Genomic DNA, 20,432 nt, shown 5'->3' on the forward strand with positions numbered 1-20,432 from the left:
TGCTACCTTAATACTTAACCTATAAATATATGTACATAGTTCTATCTCCATATCATTATATATAAAAGTATTTACATGTATACATGCTTGTATTTAGATCTAGATAAATTACATTTGCCTCCTAGTTCTTTCCTCTATTTCCTTTTACTTTCCTCTTGTCCCACTATTATGTTCACCCTTTATTCAGATTTCAGTAATTCCTTCCGGCTACATTGCCCTTGATCAAGCCCTCCCAGGCATCCTATGCCCTCCTTGCCATCGATTTTAGAGAACTTGTTGTTCCCTTGTCCCTGAGTTTATTGCCCTCCCCTTCCATTACCCTACCTCCCCCTCTACTCTGAACCCCTGGAACTGTCAATCCCATTGTTTACTCCTCCTGACATTCAGTAACAATAATGAGAATAAAAAGAAGAGGAAGAAAAACATAACAACAAAAGAAAACAAAAAGTACAACAACAACAAAGAAAGAAAAGTCTATAAGTAGTTCTAGGTCTATCTGTGGACCTTTATGAGCGTTTCCCAGGCAAGTCTGATGGGGTGCCCTGCCATGGCCCCAGAGTCTACTTTTGGTATTCCTTGGAGACTTTGTTGTTTTGCTCCCCTTGCTGATCTGTTGCACACTCTTCTTGTTTTTCATGGGTGTGGTGGGATCAATTTGGGCACAGTTCCCACACTGCTTCTTCAGTTTTATCTCCCATAGCACTATGGGTCAGTAAGGGACACCATGTCTTATGGTAGGGATGACCCTATGGTCCTCCCTGTGCATTGGCTGCTCCAAGACGGAATATTGTCCTTGGGGCTTGGTGGACCAGGAAGTGTTCTACTCTCTCCTTCCCTCTTTATTTGCTCCTGATCAGAAGTGCCCTTCTCCCTGAGCTGAAGCTTTCAGTTTTGTTCTCTGACGTGTATTTTTCTGGGGGGTGGGGCTGGGTTGGTGGGGTTCATGTAGTTGGGATTTGGGCCACACAGCAGATTTCTATGTTCATTCCTGCTTCCTGATGGTGCCTGGTTACCAACAGATATAGCATCTGGGGTCTGAAAGGTTTGATAAACAAGTGGCCATTTATCTGAGAAGCAACGTAACCTACATGGAAGAAATACACCAGCCTGTGTGATCATGAGATGTTGTTGAGATCAGGTATCAGGCACCACAGACCTCAAACATGAAATCATATCAATGTGAATGAGTGGGAGGGTGGAGTAGAGACCCCAGACCCATTTTTAGACAATTGGACATCCCTTTACAAAATGGACACAAGAAAGAGACAAACCAGTCAGGGTGCAGTATAGCAATGATGAAACATACAACTTTCCTCTAGTTCTTTAATGCTTTCCCCCACCCCCAGTTGTCATGACCCCAATTCTACCTTACAAATCCAGCTAAATCAGAGCATGTACACAGTACAGACAAGAACTTGCCACACAGGGAATCCAGGACAGATAAACCCCTCAGGACCAATAATGAGATTCACAATACCAGGAGGAGAAAGGGAAAGGTGAGGAGGGAAAGGGGTAATCAATCACAATGATCGACATATTAAAGCCACCCACTCACCCAAGGGGACAGAGGGTGTAAGACATGAAAAAAATAACAATTTATAAATTATCAAGGGATCATGAGTGAGGGCAGGAGGGTGGTGGTGGTGGTGAGGAGCTGATACCAAGGGCTCAAGTAGAAAGAAAATGTTTTGAAAATGATGATGGCAACATGTGTACAAATGTGCTTGATACAATGGATGGATGTATGGATTGTGATAAGAGCTGTAAGAGCTCTCAATAAAATGATTTTAAAAATAACACAAACAAGACGTAATGGAGAGAAACTTTGTAACCACATGGATGGTGGGGAACCCGGGGGGTGGGGCGTCTCCTCACTGGAATATGGGAAAGCATTTAGTCATCCCCTTACTTCAAAGAAGATAAGAGAGAGTGCGAGAGTATACTGGACAGAAGCCCTCGAACTTCAGGGAATTTGGAACGCACATACAGGTCCATGAGAGCTCGTTGTATGTTGAAGTACTCGTGGGGGAAGGGTTCTTTATGAGGTTGTAGGTGTGAAAGGGCCTTTCGTCATCCCAAAGCACTGACTAGACATAGAAGGGTTCGCAGTAGAGTGAGCCTGTACGAGTGTAAGGAATGTGAGAAAGCCCTTAATCACTCTTCAACACAAACAGAGCACAGAAGAATCAGAGGTCGTATGCATGTAAAGAATGTGAAAACGTCTTATTCTGCTCCCAACTCTCACTTATTAGAAAAGAACACACAGTAGGATGAGGGCTTATGAGTAAGGAATGTGGGGAAACCTTTCATGGCCCTTCAACATTAGGTGATCCTTGAAGAATTCACAGTGGACAGAGGTCTTATGGAATGCGGGAAAGCCTTACCTCAGTCCTCCATCCTCACTTACAAAAGAACATGCAGTGGGGTGAGGGCTTATGCGAGTAAGGAATGTAGCAAAGCTTTGAAACATTCTTCAGCATCAAGTAGACCTAGACAAATACACAGTGGAGAGAGGCCTTATTAGTGTAAGGGATGTGGAAAAACCTTTCATTAATCTTTACTAGTATCTAAACATATTAGAGCACACAGTGGAAAAAGGGCTGATGAATGTAAGGGATGTGGGGAAAGCTTTAAAACACACCTCACACCTCACGCAACATCAAAGAACACACACTGGCTAGAAGTCTCAGGAATGTAACAATTATGAAAATGTTTTTAATCTTCTTTCAACACTAGCATTGAAGAATTCAGTGGACAGAGGGTTTATTAATTAATGTAAGGATCGTAGGAAAACCTTTAGAAGGTCCCCCGCATTAACCATATGAGAATTCACAGTAAAGAGAAGGGTTATGAAGGTAAAAATGAGAGAACTATTGATCCTACTCAAGCCCCAGAGAATACACAATAGAAAGAGCCTTTGAAATATAAGGGGTGTGGGACAATATTTGATCAGATCAAATCCCTGACTGCACACAGTTCACAGTAGAGAAGAGTTGTATATAAAAGACTGTGGATTCAAAATAAAAATAACAATATATAATTGATCAAGGATTCACTAGGATGGGAGGGTGGAGGAGGAATGGGAGAAAAGAGGAGTTTATATCAAGGGCTCAAGTACAATAGGTTTTGGAAATGATGATGGCAACATATGTACAAATATGCTTGATAAAATTAATGTATGGAATGTTATAAGAGCTGTAAGATCCCCAATAAAAGGAATTAAAATAAATGAATAAATTAAATTAAACAAGCAAATAAACAAACAAAAACAATGAATAGGGAAACCAAAGTGGTGGTGGGGGGGGAAGTTTGTGGTAAACTCTTGGTGATTTCTTACTTCAAGGAACAAATGATTCATCATGGAGAGAGATCTAATAAATACAAGGAGTGTGAAAAAGTATTCATCTATCAGGCGCCACTAGACAGAAGATCAGGCAGGGAAAGAGACCTTATATAGGAAGAGATAACAAATTAATAATGAAAGAAGCTCCTCGTTTCTCTGGGTTTTTAAAGGTAGAGCAGAAGGTCAACCAGAAGAAAGGACACGGGGACTGATGCTGGAAAGCTGCCAGTGATCTCATGTTTATGGAGACATGTTAAAAACCTAGCAATGAAAGCAGTGTTATGGGAAATGCTTGCTTTCATCCACTACAGTCCCAACTGGTGACAATTCAGGCATATAGGATGATCGTCACTTACTTCTACCTCTGTTTTGAGGCAGGCATGCTGAAATTGTTTCGTAAGGTTCTTACTTTGTAATTTACTTTTATTTTATTGGGGGCTCTTACAGCTCTTATCACAATCCATTCATACGTACATCCAGTGTGTGAAACACATTTGTACATATGTCGTCATCATCTTTTCCAAAACATTTTCTTTCTAATTTAAATTAGCTCTTGGTATCAGCTCATTGTTTCCTCCCTCCCCCACCCTCTCTCACTCATTTCCCCTTGATAATGTATAAATTCTTCTTTCTTTTTTTTAAAAAATGTCTCACCCCTACTGCTGTTTCCTTCCACCCACTTTTCTGCTGTCTGTCGCCCTGGGAGGGGGCCGTACATCGATTATTGTGATCAGTTCCCCCTCACCACCTCCCCGCTCCCTTCCCCTCTCAATTTTGATGCTCCCCTTATTGATCCTGAGGGGTTTATGTGTTCTAACATGGCACGCTGTGATGTTCACCTTCCCTGTGGTTCATAAGTAAAATGACGGTTACGAAGCAGTATTGAAAATAATTTTATGGTTGAGGGTCACCACAACATGAGGAACTGTATTAAAGGGTCACAGCTTTAGGAAGGTTGAGAACCACTGCTCTAGTTCTTTAACGTTTCCTCCCCACCTCCCTAATTATCATGATCCCAATTCTATCTTAAAAATCTGGCCTGACCAGAACATGTATACTGATACAGATAAGAGCTCACAGCACAGGGAATCTAGAACAGATAAGGTTCTTAATTACTACCTCTCTTAATATATGATCATTTCAAATAAATTATTCATATATATCTGGGAGAAAAAATGCACTATTTTTCAACATTAGAAAAACTATTAAAAATATAAATAAAAATGACCAGGGAAGTGATAATACATATCATTTTTATTCATGTACCAATACATTACATGCCTTTCTGTCCAATAGTCAAAGCCCATTACTGACTACAAATATGAAATATATTATGCAAATGCATATCCATAATCATGATAAGTCCTAAAAGAGAATGCATTTTGTTAAATTGGTCTTTATTTAATGGTTTAGGTTCAAAAAAAGCTATTTGATGATTTGATACAAAGTTGGTTATTCAAGTTTATAGCTATATATAATTTTTGTCATATTTATTTTTTAAATTTTAAAATAAAAAAGTACTCTGTAGACATTGAAATTTCATGCCTCACTATTTTGACAGGCATCTGTAAAACAAAATAAGCAAATTTAGTCATTTTCTAACAAAGTAGGTATCAACATATCCCTTGTTGCTCTTAGGTGATAGTGAAGCCTTAGCAACTCATAGGGATGCTGTACACAACAAAACACAACACTCCTCAGTCGTGTGCCATCCTCAAAACGGTTCCTAAGTTTGAGACAATTCTTACAACCAATGTACGAGCTCTTGTCATGCGGCTCTTTCTCATTCTCCTTTACAGTGTCCTTTACCAAGAACTCTCTTAGCAACATGCTCAGAGCACATGAGAGTAAATTTCTTGTTTCACTTTGAATCAGAATTGACTGAATGGCAGAGGGTTTAATTTTTAGTGGCTATGGAAAAGGACATTTTAAAATATTCTAAACAAACAAATATATTGTGGAGACAGCCAGCCCCCACAACTCATCCTGGGTTCAGTAGGCGCAATTGTGCGGTTAAGATATATAAAGATCATAGTAAAGTCATAGAGAATAGGGAGAGATGGGAGAGAGAGTCAAATAAAGAATCCACATGCATTTCCTGGTAGCATGCTCACCTCAGCTCCTCTTGGTGGTATGCGTGGAGATTGGAGGCGAGCGGCAGGAGAGAGCTCTCGTGAGGTTTCATTTCTAACCAAAGCTTATATATCTTTGGGGGCATGCAAGCCTTCTGATTCCAGATGACATTCTAAATCATAGGAAGGGGTTGTAACAGACAACCCAAGCAACAGGAGGGGATGGCCTAGGGCTGTGCATATGATAGTAAAGGGAGGGAATAGGGGTGCATATGTGGCAAGATGGGTGGACGCTCCATAGAGTAGCCTAACCTTAGTCATCCTTGAGTGGTCCCAGGTTTGCCTTTGGGAACTCCTTCAAGATAACAATACCAGAAGGGGGTGGGCCCTGTTTAGGGTGATTCAGATTATACCTCTGGTTGCACCAGATACCCTTAAGGAGAATAACCTCTGACCTACTTCCATTGACCTACTAGTGTAGCATGTGCAGAATTTACCACGTGTAGTCATTTTCTATGTGGAGCAAGCAAGGTCTTAGGTTAGGCATATATTTGGGGGAGACAACTTGGGAGGAATCTTTCTGTATCCCACACTATATAATGAGTGATAGAACTAGAAAACAAAATGGCAACTGTAGTGAAATAATTGACAATTGAGTATGCTCATTTTAAAATAAAACAATTAGCTGAAAGTTTGAAAGATCAATAGGGAACTTAATTTTTTAGAAGGTACTGAAAAGCAAGGCTGTTATTTTGAAGACAGAGGTGTGCCTGCCCTGAGTCACGGTATTTTCAATTGCGTCATATGCATGTGAACGTTAGACATTGAATAAGGAAGACTAAAGAAGAATTTATGCATTTGAATTGTGGTGCTGGAGAAAAATATTTAAAGTACTATGAACTGCTAAAAAGACAAACCAACCGTCTTAGAAGAAGTATAACTAGAGTGCTCCTTAGAGGCAAGGATGGAGAGAGTTCATCTTACATATTTTGGACATGTTGTCCAGAGAGATGTCACTGGAAAAGGACATCATGCTGGCTAAAGTAGAGGGACAGAAAAACAAAGGAAAGCCCTCCACTAGATGGATTGGCACCATGGCTGCAACAATGGGCTCAAGCATAGGAACAATTGTGAGGATGGCGCAGGACTGGGCAGTGTTTTGTTCTGTTGTGCATAGGGCATATATGACTTGATCATACCTAACAATAACAAAGGTGCTGGGCTGCTAACGTTTGAGGTTCAAATCACAAGAGAAAGATGAAGCTGCATGGTCCTGCAAGACAGAACAGAACTGTCCCATTGGGTTTGAGAGTCTGTAAATCTTTAGGGGAGCAGACAAGTCTCATCTTTCTCCTGTGAAGTGACAGATGACTTAGAATTATGGACCTTTTTATTAGGAGCCTAGTGTTTAATCCAAAACACTAACAAGACACCACATGAAAGATGTATTTCAGATTACATCATCTTACAGTCACATAATATATAATCAATGATTTTCTTATTAGTCAGGTTAAGCTTGATTTCTGAGTTAATGCGGAATTAACAAGGACTGTCAGATTTGGTTAATATTTTACCCTTGCAAACAGCAAGTTATATAGTCTGTAATATTATATTTTAACCAAAGCAAACCAAACCAACATAATCCCATTGTTATAGAGTCAATTCCTATTCATAGTGAGGCTAAATGTGGTTTATGAAGGAGCAAACAGTTTCATCATTCTACCACAGAGAATCTGATAGGTTTGAACTGCTTACCTGTAGGGTAGCAAACATGCATTTAACTGCTGAGCCATTAAAGTCCATTTCAACATCCAAGCTCATTGTCATTAAGTCAATTCTGATTCATACTGACTCACTAGGACAGGGTAGAATTGCCTCTGTGAATTTCTGAGACTAATTCCTTATGGGAGTAGAAAGGCTTGTCCTTCTCAAATGAAGCTGGCTGGTGGTTTCAAACTGCTAACCTTATGGCTAGCAGGCCAATACAGAACCAGGCTATCAGTACTCCCCTTAGAGCTAACCAACAAACAAAAATAGACAACCAAAATGGAAGGTTAAACAAAGCATTTTAATTGATAATTAAACCTAAGAACACATATGCAACAGGCTGTTGTGTAAAGGAGAAATAAAAGATCTAAATTCAGTAAGCAAACTTTTACTTTAAGACACAGAAAAACAAAAACAAGGACCAGGCAGCAGGAGAGACAGGAGAAGGAAGAAGAGAGGAAGAAAAAAAATGGTGAATGTAAACCAAAACCATTGAGGAAGCAAAGGTAATTTACAGTTTGTCAGTTTAATTTTATGCAACCTGAATTTGTGTGGACGTGTAAGAGTGGAGTCCAACTTATCAATCAGGTCACAGATGCTTCCTTGGGGTGTGGCTTTTTTACAAGAGAGAAACTAAGATTGGCTCATCCCTCTCTGTTCTTTTGCTTTCCTGTGTGGTGCCTGCCTCCAAGGGTGGGTCCATGTAGGCCACCTGACCTTGACATCTGTCAGTGCCTTGCCATGCTTCCACTGACCTTGGATCCATGAAACTCTGCACCCTGGGATCTCCTGGTCTGAGATCTCCTTGCTTCCCCATTTCCCTTTTAGTGACATAGGCTTGCAACTCCATGTCTGAAGAGGACCGGGCTGCTATCAGGCCTATGGACTGGAATTGGACTGGGCTGGGATGCCTTCTTGATATGAAATTACTTCTTGAAATAAAGTTCTTACTTATATAGTAGCAGTGCCAGTAGTTTTGTTCCTTTATAAAACCCAATATAACACACAGAGGGACTTCAAAAAGCTCCTGGGGAAATTTTATTATATTTTCATGTCACTCATTTTGCTTATTTATTTTTATTTTTCATGTCATTTTTACATAAACCTGTTGAACCCATCTCCTTGTAAGATAAAGATTAAAATCAGTAGCAAACAGAAATAAAATATAGAAAACCAAGACCAAAAAATACTGATAAATAAAAAAATAATTAAAAATCCCGAAAAATGAAGATGCCAATTGTGATAGTTACATAATCTTGTGTCAAGTTGAAGATATTAAGAGTGAAAGGGTGGAGTCTGGCCTGTCAATCAGCTCAGAGCCTTATGATGCTTGTGGGCATGACCTTCTCATGAGTGTTCTAGGAACTTCCTCCTTTTACCTGGAGGTGGACCACACTGTCTGCTTCACCTTCCTGTTGAGGAGCCATGTGGACCCCTCACCAGCCGTGAGATGCTTCCACTGGCCTTGGTTCAACAAGACTTTTCACCCACCAATGACTTTCCTGCATTTGGAATCATTGCATGTGCTGTGAGAGTCTGAAGAGGAATTTATAGACAAGTATTGGGCATAGTAGGCTACTATTGGACTAATGGCTTGATCTGAATTTGGTCAGGATGTTTTCTAAATATATGATTGTTCTCTGATATAAAGCTCTCTCCTATACTCATATGAATGTCTCTGGATTTGTTTCTCTAGTCTACCCGGACTGACATACCAACACAATGAAAAGAAGCAACAACTAAAAAAGAAAATAAGTATATGTAGACTTAAAAGAAAAAAAGTTGATACTCAAATTAATGGTGTCACTAGAGACACTATGGGTAACACAAAGATTGTAAGGGAAGGTTATGAGTAAGTTTATGCCAATAAATTTAGTATCTTCAGTGAACTGTAAAGTCTCATACTTTGGACAAGTTATGAGGAGGGATCAGTTTCTGGAAAATGACATTATACTTGTTAAAGCGGAATTTCAGCAAAAAAGAAGATCCTTAATGGCATAGATTGATATAGTGGCTGCAACAATGGGCTCAAACACAGCAATAATGGTAAGAATGGTGCAGAACGGGGCAATTTTGAGGAACTCTGAGTTGGAATAGTACCTAACAACAACCAAAACAACAACATCAAAATGTAGAAATTTCTTGAACACTAGAATTACTAAAACGGACTCAAGAAGATATAGAGCCTCTGAATATCTCTCAATAACATTAATTTAACTTTAAATTTAAGCCTAACTACCAAAGTAACCTATTGACTGTATAATTTCCCTGCTTACTTTAACAAAGCACTTAAAGAATAGAGGATATCAGTCATACAAACTTTTGCAGGGAATACAGAGTAGGAAACATTTTATAGATCATTTTATGAAACTAGTATATCACAAAATCCAAACTAGACAATAATGTTAAAAATAAGTAAATCAAGATGCCCCAAAGGTAGCAGCCATGGGAGACGCCCCTCAGCAAATGCTGGGGAGAGTACACCTTGCTTCCTTCTTGAATCCAGACTCTGGACCTGAAAGCTAATTTCACCAACTTTTCCCCCACCTTTTCTTTCTCAGCAAAGCGGAACAGCAGTAGCACCGTCTGACATTTGCTGCCTCCTCTTTACCTGAATCAAGAGAGCCTAAGCCACTTTGGAGTGTTCTGCCCCCTATACCAACCAGGAGCAGATCTGTCTCAAACTCCTGCTCAACAGGCCCAGCCAAACCCTTGACCTTGCTGGCCCCAGGGACCCGTGTGTGGAGGAAAGCTTGTGTGGAAAGGCTGGTTCAGGCCTCCTCACAGTCCAAGTATCAAGTGTCATCCTTTTCTTAAGTTCTCAGCTTTCCTTCACCTTGAATCTTTCCCTCAGTGTCCCTCCCCCATCTCACCTGCCTACCATACCTGGCCTAGTCTGTGTTCATCACAGCCAAGGAGGTAACAGGTAAACTGTTAAGATCTCTCTCGTGGGAGTCATAAACTTTGGTCCTTAGCTTCTCGTGAGAAAGAATTCGCGCCATAGCCTGGTTTGTGATCCAAGTGAGATTTTGAAACTTAGAAGCAGTTTCAGGCTGTATAGTAAATGGAACAATAGGCAGACAGTGCTCGTCATGGTTGCAGGGCTGTATCCTGGCCCCTCCGGGCCCCAGTCTGGCAGTGCTGCCTGGTGTAGCAGCTGCTGGGAGAGAGAGAGAGAGAGAGAGAGAGAGAGAGAGAGAGAGAGAGAGAGAGAGAGAGAGAGAGAGAGAGAGAGAGAGAGCCTGAGCGAAACCTCTGGCCTTTCAATTCCTCCTTGGGGAGGCATGGTTGATAACCCTGGTTGACCCCATTGGCTGACTTGAAGTCACCTGGCCCAGATGAGCATGCGTAATGGACGTCCTCATTCCTATGCTAGGCTACATAACAAGACCACCAGCTTATATTTTTACTGCTGCCTTGTTCTTTTATTTCATTGTAAACTAATCTATATCTCCTTTGGCTCCCATTCCCCCTCTTCCTGCGGCTCTACAGTGGCTCTGCACTCCGGGAGCTGCTGCTCCTCCCTGACAGACACAGGAATACTCAGTCCCTTGGAAGCACAGAAACATCCATAGCCACACTGTCATGGCAATAAACCCCCTTAACCATATCCAACAAGTCTGGGCAGGAGTGCCCACCTAATCGAGGAGGCCGGCACAGGCAGACCACACCCATCCAACCAAATTCCTTTATTTCAAGTTGAAATAGACCAGTACCTCTTGCCCTCACCACCAATCAACTATTCTAGATGCTCCATCACACACACCTCCAGTACCATGAGTGGACCCACGCACAGAGCCACGCCACTCGTAGCCTCTGTGTACCCTGCGCAGACTAGAGCACTTGAGGGGCTGGCACAGTCCAAGGAAAGCCTTTTGCCACTTTCCCAGGAAGATCAATTAATCCATACCATATAACAGTGTTCGGTGGTCATCTCAAACCAGCAATGTAATTAGCAAACCCCACTTGGAAATTAGATGAAGAGTGGTGAGCACATGTCTGTACATAAGAAAACAATTATACATCTGGTGTTGGGGAGGATGGGAGAGACACCTAACTATTAAGAAACTCCAGAGGGAGAATATATCTGGTAACATTTGTGAGAGGTTAATTGAGGAATGAGGTAAACTAAGGCATGGAAACAAACAAGAGGCAAAAAGGATAAGAAACAGCTCTCTATTGCAAGAGAAGTTCTGGGGAGAGGGTCCATGGTCTAGCAAGTAGTCCAGGGAAGTATCACCCAGTGAGGAAAGTGGTGTGTTTTTAAAGGAGGGCCTGGGAGGAATCTGTTTGGGGATGGGGTTGACATTGCAGCAGCTGGAGATTTTTCCCCAGCAGTTATATTCTTCCTTAAGCTAACTGTCCAGACAGTGCTGGTGGAGTGAGGTAGTTTTATTCCTTGGGGACAATTCTGAGATTGTCATTAATCTCCTTTCCTGGTGCAGGTGGGGGAAGGGCTGGGGCCCTGGGGCCTTCTGCCTGACTCAACAATTTGCCTAACAGGACACTTTTGATCTAGTTTCCAACCAATTAATGCAGTGTGCTATAATCAAATAGAATATTGAACTCTGTCTTTCAAGATACACAACACTCTTCATAAACCACACTAGAAGAACCTGAATGGGAAATCTTACTGGGTGAACTGGACTCACTCTCAAACTTACTTGAAGCAGAACTAAGGAACTTAAATATTCCCTTAAATTCCAAGCTGTAATACCTTGTTGAGAGAAGATGCACACGATTGCTACCCAAAGGATTAGGGAATTGGTGGTTATTAGATTTTGGGTGGTTTCAGACTTATTGCTCTGAGGTGCCCCATGAATAACAACCTGAAACCAACATATAGTTGCTATTTTCACACTCTCTCGCTTTTGTGTGTGTGTGTGTGTGTGTGTGTGTGTGTGTGTGACATTCATTAGTCCACCAGGCATGGTCCTGCCTGAGAGGTGAAAAAGGGAGACGCAGAACGTAGATAGACTTTAGCCAGGAATGTGAAGTTGAGAAATATTTTTATTGAGGGAAAGAACTATTGGGAGGGAAGGGAGAGCAGAGTAAGGGACAACAGCATCTTGAGCTCCTGAGCAGGTCCTACAAACCAAAGAGTTAGGTCAGGGAAATCATGCCTGTCAGTGGGGCAGTGGGATATTTGTAGGATTTGGGTCAGGGAAATACGCAAATGAGGTGAAGAGAGCTGCTGGTGCTTGTGCCAATGAGGAGAAGGGAGGCTTCCTGGTGTGCAGCTGCCAAGTCTGTCTGAGTCCTTCACAGATCAGCTTCTTGGAATGTGGGGGAAGAGACTGCATAGTCCAGCTCCGGTCTTGAGAGGGGCGGGGGGGGGGCAGGGTGGGGTTGGGGGAAGGGGCTGTGTGGACCCTACTGGAGAGACAAGCTCCTCAGAATGCTGGAGGCAGGAATGCAAAGTTCAGCAGATCACCTGTCTTTCTGAGAGGCTGGGAGAAGGGGCTGTATGGTCCAGACCCAGCCCAAACACTGCCTTTGTAAATGAGTGTCTCTGAAAGTAATATCTCCAGCCCTTGAGACTTGTGTAACTAGTGTCCAATCACCCAAGTTATGAAGACGTACAAGCTAACATTTCATATGTTGGCATCTAATACAATATCCTGCACATGGATAAAATCCTTTGCATCATAGTATATATGTATATGTATATATTTAAAATCATTTTATTGGGGACTCGTACAATTCTTATCACAATACATACATACATTGTGTCAAGAACATATGTACATTTGTTGCCATCATCATTCTCAAAACATTTTCCTTCTACTTGAGCCCTTAATATCTGCTGCTCATTTTCCCCCTCCCTCCCCACCCCCTATCACATGAACCCTTCATCATTCTCATAGTATTATTATTTTGTCATATATTACACTGTCTGATGTCTCACCCTGCCCTCGTCTCTGTTGTCCCTCCCCCAGGGAGGAGGCTATATGGAGATTCCTGTCATCAGTTCCCCCTTTCTACCCCACATTCTCTCCACCCTCCAGGCACCACTACTTTCATCACTGGTTCTGGAGGAGTCATCTGTCCTGGATTCCCCGTGTTTCCAGTTGCTATCTGTACCAATGTACATTCTCTGGTCTAGCCAGATTGCAAGGTAGAATTGGGATCATGATAGTGGGGGGGGGGGAGGAAGTATTTAAGAACTAGAGGAAAGTTATATGTTTTATCATTGCTACCCTGCACCCTGCCTGGTTCATCTCCTCCCCATGACCCCTCATCAAGGGGTGTCTAGTTGGCTACCCTTGGGCTTTGAGTCTCTACTCTGCACTCACCCACATTTTCAATGATATGATTTTTTTTGTTCCTTGACTCTTGATACCTGATCCCTTCGACAGCTTGTAGTCACACAGGCTGGTGTGTTTCTTCCATGTGGGCTTTGTTGCTTCTGAGCTAGATGGCCACTTGTTTATCTTCGAGGCTTTAAGACCCCAGATGCTATATCTTTTGATAGCTGGGCACCATCAGCTTTCTTCACCACATTTGCTTATGCACATGTTTGGCTTTATTGATCATATCAGGGTAGTGGGCACCCACTGATATGATTTTTAGCTCTTTGATGTCTGATAACTGGTCCCTTCTGCACCTTGTGGTCAGACAGGCTCATTGGCTTCTTTCATGTTGGCTTTAGTGCTTCTCAGCTAGATGGCCACTTGTTTATCTTCAAGCTTTTAAGACCCCAGACGCTATATCTTTTGATAGCTTTCTTCACCACATTTGCTTACGCACACATTTGTCTTTAGCTTTCTTCACCACATTTGCTTACGCACACGTTTGTCTTCAGTGGCTGTGTCAGGAAGATGGGAACCCATTGATATGGTTTTTAGCTCTTTGACGTCTGATGACTGGTCTCTTCTACACCTCGTGGTCAGCCAAGCTGGTGTGCTTCTTCCACATCATAGTGTATTTTACCGTTGACTATAAAAATGTTACTATCAATAGAATACCTTAAACCCCCATAGGAATGATCTGTAATGTACTAACACAAAATAATAAAGATGTCTTCAAAAATGATCCAGGGATATGGAGAAACCATAGTTATATGGATGGATTTTAAGAACTTCCTTGATCGTAGCCCCAATATAAGAATAATTAGCTCTTGTGTTATTGGACTGCCTGGTACTCACCCTCAGGAGGAGATCACTGAACAAATGAAGGCCATAGCAAAGTGTGGTGAAGAAATCAAACAGTTCCCAGCTATCATAAAACAGCATCTAGCATCTTAAAGGATAAGCAGCTATCAAAGTGAGTTATCAGCTAAATCTACAGAGAAGAAGCCACTACCCTGTGTGATCCAGAGGAGGGAAGGGTACCAGTGCCTAAATTCCAAATATCTGTTGTTGGTTTTTTTGTGTGAATTTTGATACCTGGCTATTGTCCATGGGAGAGCTAGCAAGCTCCAAAACCATGTGGTTTGTTAAGGTCCAGAGATAAACCACAATCACACACACATACCCACTCAGCAGCAAAGAGTTAAGCTACTTTTATGAAAGCATACAGTAATTTCAAAAGAAATTCATCAAGCCCCTCTCACAAGTTGAGAAGAACTACATTAAGCATAGGTAGATACGTTTCAGAAGTAACCCCCCGCTCTAGAGGTGAGAAGGGACACCTTAAGCATAGATGGGATATGCTTTGCTAAAGGAGAGAAGTGCCCCCAGCTCATGAGTGGCGATGAAGAGATTGAACACTTCTAGTTTCATGTGACTTTAAAATGGAATGGGGTTATATATGGCCAATAAGCATATGAGAAAGTGTTCGAAGTCCCTAGCCATAAGAGAAATGAAAATCAAAACAACCATGAGCTACCACCTAACACCCCTGAAGCTGGCCCAGATCAGTAAATCAGAGAGCAACAAGTGTTGGAGGGGCTGTGGTGAAGTAGGAACCCTCCTCCACTGCTGGTGGTCGTGCAGATTTGTACAGCCACTGTGGAAAGCAATCAAACGATACTTAAAGACAATGAAAGTTGATCTGCCTTATGACCCAGTCATCCTCTACTGGGCATATACCCGGTGGAAGCAACAAATAAAACACGACCAGTTATATGAGACCCAATGTTTATTGCGGCACAATTCATAATCGCAAAGACTTGGAAACAGCCTAAGTTTCCATCGATAGATGAGTGGATTAGTAAACTTTGGCACATACACACAATGGGGTACTATGCAGCACTGAAAAGCACAGATGAGCACATGAAACACATTATTTCATGGGAAGAGCTGGAAGGAATTATGTTAAGCGAGGTAAGCCAGATATAAAAGGACAGGTATAACATGAGTCCCCTGAGGTTAGTACAATCAGCATGCCAGGAATAGAAGAATAAACATCTACCTAGCAATAAATGGGTGGAAGCATAGATAGTTGGAGGGAGGGCAGGCCACACCTAGGGAGGTACATGAGAGCCCAGCATAAAGAAGGGGAAGTGGGGCAGGGGGAGGGAGAAGCAGGGTGGGGGAAATCCGAGTGGATGGTATTGGGGGAACAGGGCACTAACCCACCCAGGGGAGAATATTGGTTGTGTCCCCACAGAACTGGAACATGCATATGGACCCCATCATGACACACCAAACAAGGAGGGCAATGTAAAGTACGGAGGATTACACAAAGAGACTGGACCATATGCTGGCCCCATCCAGAATTAGCCCAAACCCCACAATTGAAGGGAGTACCACAGAAAATGAAAATAGATCATCTGGTGTGAGAAAGGAACTGACCCACCACATCACACCCAGAAGGAAGCTGAAGCAAAGGAAGGAGGAAGAACGGAGCAGAGCACACCTGGGCCCACCAAGCTCAGGGGACGATAGCCCAGTTCAAAGGGCCCAATGTACAGAGAGGGCCATACAGCCGGCCCCATGGCAAGATGCGACATCCTGCACCGACCCAGGGCCCTACATGAGACAGCACATTGGGAGATGTGCGACTGAGCTGACCCCACCACACTGAGGCAAACACTGGGGGCGTGCAATGGATGCAGCAGGGGAAGCAGAGCAAAGAGATCCCGAGGGAGTATAAAGGATGGACTTTGGGGCCAGGATGTGGCACCACACAAGACTTACCCGGAAAATATTCCTAAAGGTGAACAAACAGACCTCGAACTACTAACAGAATTTTTTTGCTGTCTTTTTTTATCTTGTAAATTTTGTATGTCAGTGGCTTTTTTGTCTATCAGAGTGTCGGTGTTGCTGCTGTCAATGCCATGTTCTTATGTGCCACATGGGTGCTGTCAAAGCCATCTGCATTTGTATGCACATATTACTATATCAGCAGGTCCACCTAGATAAGATAGTATGGACAAACAATGTGAGAAGAACATAACGGGACCAACGGTCCCGGAGGGACATGAGAGTGTGGGAGGTAGGGGAATGGAGGAGGTGTTGGCCAACCCAGGGACAAAGGAACAATGCACTCATTGTTCAAAACCAGTGGAGGGAGGGCATGGGAGGACTGGTAGGGAGTGACCAAGGGCAAGGTAACTGAGAGGAATTACTGAAATGAGAATGAAGGCTGAACATGGTAGTGGGACACAAGGAAAGCATAAGGAAATAGAGGAAAGGAGTAGGAGGCAAAGGGCATACATAGAAGCCTAAATACAAACATGTACATATGTAAATATATTTATGATTATGGGGGAAATAGACCTATGTACATATATTTATAGGTTCAGTAATAGGGTAGCAGGTGGACATTGGGCTTCCAGGCACACACTTTCTCAATACAATAGCACCTTGCCCAGCTAAATGGTCATTCCATGATACCCACCTTCCCGACATGATCACTGAAGACAGATGTGTGTATAAGAAAACGTGGAAGAAAGCTGATGGTGCCTGGCTATCAAAAAATATAGCGTCTGGGGTCTTAAAGGCTTGAAGGCAAACAAGCGGCCATCTAGCTCGGAAGCAACAAAGCCCACAGAGAAGAAGCACACAGCCTAAGTTAATACAAGGTGTTGAACGGACCAGGTAGCAGACACCAATGAACAAAAGCCATCATTGTGTGATCACCTTCCTCACATAAACGCTGACGACAAATGTGTGCATAAGCAAGTGTGGTGAAGAAGGCTGATGGTGCCAGGCTATTGAGAAATATAGAGTCTGGGACGTAAAGGCTTGAAAGTAAATAAGCTACCGTTTCGATGTCCTATAGTTGAATGTTCTAAGGAGTGTGTAAATTCCTGATGTTACTGTTCACTCTATGGGCCTCTATCTTGTTTGGCTGAAAGATGAGTCACTAGAGCAGGTTGAGTTTCAGGACTGAAGATTGACTAAGGACCAATTCTGGAAGTGGAGGTAAGGATTTGAGGGGTGTGTGTGTGTGTGTGTGTGTGTGTGTGTGTGTGAGAGAGAGAGAGAGAGAGAGAGAGAGAGAGAGAGAGAGAGAGAGAGAGAGAGAGAGAGAGAGATGGGGGTTTGTTCCAGCAGTCTCCATGAGACCAGTAAGCCTGGTTTTTCTCTTAAATGATTTTGTGTATTCATAATTTATATTGGACATTGAATTTAAGGTTTAACCTAAACATGAAAAAAAGGCTATATATTGAAAAGAAAAGAAGAAACAAAGTTTTATTTGTCAGTATAAAATATCATCATGTATGTGGAAATTTATTTTGAAAATATAACATTGATTTTAGCAAAATAATTGTGCACAAGATTAAAATATAAGTTTAACTGTATTTTCATATACTAGAAATGACCAACTCAGGTTTCAGAGATTTGGGCTGAAAATGAGTAGTGAAATAATATTTGAAGTTATGTATTAAGCTTAAAGCATGGAAGTCTTTCCATTCTATTTTAGAATTATGAAAGTCAATGCTGTCATTCCAGTTGTGGTGGTGTCAAATTTTCATATTCTAATGCTGGACACTTAACTTCATGAACCGCTTTGCCATTTCCCACATAACCGGAGAGATTTATTTTAAAAACCAGATATAGACTAAATGATGCTACAAAGATAGATGAACTCAAACTGAAGGCTTTTACAAAGAATATTTTTTGAAGTTGGTAAGGCTGAAATCATAATCCTACAGAGACAAAATCACAAATAATGAATAAGAAAGAAAAGACCACCACCAAATTTCAAAGAGCCAGGGAGGAAATTTCTGTCCTGGAACAAGTTTAGAGATACTTGGCCCAAGGACACATTCAGGTCATGTAAATAGGGGGCAAGCGGGTGTCAATTGACCAAGTATTCAAGAGGGTGTTGTGAGAACAGAACAGGAAAATACTGCCTGGTTTAAACTCAAGAAGGGTGTGCATCAGGTTTGTGCCTTCTTACCATATTTATCCAATCTGTATGTTGAACAAATAGTTAGAGAAACTGGATTATATGAAGAATGTGGCATTATGATTAGAAGAAGGCTTATTAATAACCTGTGATATAGAGATGACACAATCTAGTTTGCTGAAAGTGAGGGGGACTTGGAGCACTTGCTGATGAAGATCAAGCATTTCAGACTTCAGTATGGATTTGAACTCAAAGTAAAGAATACCCAGCTCCTCATATCTGGATCAATAGGTAAAGTCATGAAAAATGGAGACAAGACTAAAGTTGCCAAGGAGTTCTTCTTGTTTAAATCCACAATCAATGCATGTGGAAGTTGCAGTAAGGAGATAAAAAGAGGCATTGCATTCAGTAAAGCTGATGCACTTCTTTAAAGTATTGAAAAGCAAGGATGTTACATTGAAGACTACAGTTTACCTGGACCAAGCCATGGTATTTTCAATCACCTCATATGCATGTGAAAATTGGACACTGAATAAGGAAGTCCAAAGATGAAATTGATATGTTTGAATTGTGGTACAGGAGAAGAAAACTGGAAGTACCATAGACTTCTTGAAGGATAAACAAATCTCTTTTGGAAAAAGTAAGGCCAGAGTGCTCCTTAGAAGCAAGGAGGATTAGACTTCATCTTACATACTTTGAACATGACCTACTGATGTGAGCCAGGCTACACAGTGGGAACTGCCCTAAGTGAATTGAGACACTTGCTGGTAATGGAGCTGATGGGGCCCCATGGAATTAGGGGCCAAATTACAACACTCAATCAACAGAGACAAGGTGGGCATGGTTCCTGTAATGGGACATGTGTGTTAAAGTAGTAATTAGAATGACCTAACGAATGTATCCAGGGCATTGGCTACTTAGGTTTTCCCTAAGAATAAAATGGATGAGCTGTCTATTTACTTGACACCGCCCCCTAAAATATTACTTAACCTATAAAAGCAGAAAAAAATCTAGAACATTAAATGACAGTTGAACTTAGATCAACAGTATAGAGAGTCATGACTTTTCCATCAATTCTCAAATTTTAACTAGTTACAGGCTACAACCTCTTTCATGAAAAAGAGGCTGGATCCCTTTGAGGAAGGACCCCACTTCACTACCAAAGTTTTATACTATTAATCTTTCGCTGACCCTTTTCCAGAAGGGATTAGCTGCTTTTCCCAAGAGTGACTATTGATCAAGGAAAATGAAATAATCAGACTTTTCCAGCATTACTGGACAATAATTTTTTAATGACATGAATCCCAGAAGATCCAAAAAGTTTTGAAGGTCCGCTAGTCAAAGTGGGATCATTTGGAGGTCAAATTATTAATTGAGTCTTATCTGAAGTTCGTTTCTATGAGTCAGTGCATCCCGTAACTCCTCCTGTAATAGTTTCTCCACTTATTAGTTCTCCAGTTATCATTAGAATAGATACACTCAGCAATGGCCAGACGCCCCATATTGGATCACTGAAATGAGGAATAAAGCCTATGATGGTAGGAAAAACCAAGTGGAAGCCATTGGAACTGCCTCTACCTAGGAAAATGATAAACAAAAGTATATATTGTTTCCTGAAGAGATTTCAGAGATTGGCGCCACCACCAAAGACTTCTAGGGTGCAGAGGTGGTGATTCCCACCACATTCCTTTGGCAACTAAGATGGATATTGGTGAGTGACCGAAGAAGATCATAAACTTAACCAGGTCATGACTCAGACTGTATCTGCTGTTCCAGATGTGGTTTCATTACTCCAGAACATTAACTAATCCTCCTGGTGTGTAGTATACAGTTATTGACCTGGCCAAGGACTTTTTCTCAATTCCAGTTTCGAAGGACCACTAGAACAGTTTATCTTTAGCTGACAAGGGCAACAATACACTCAGTATGATGCCATTTCTCCAGGACTAAGCCATAATTTAATCTACAGAGTTTGGTCACCTTTCAACAAAATGTCACATTGGTTT

Source organism: Tenrec ecaudatus, chromosome 8 (genome assembly GCF_050624435.1).
Source record: "Tenrec ecaudatus isolate mTenEca1 chromosome 8, mTenEca1.hap1, whole genome shotgun sequence".
Taxonomy (NCBI): domain Eukaryota; kingdom Metazoa; phylum Chordata; class Mammalia; order Afrosoricida; family Tenrecidae; genus Tenrec; species Tenrec ecaudatus.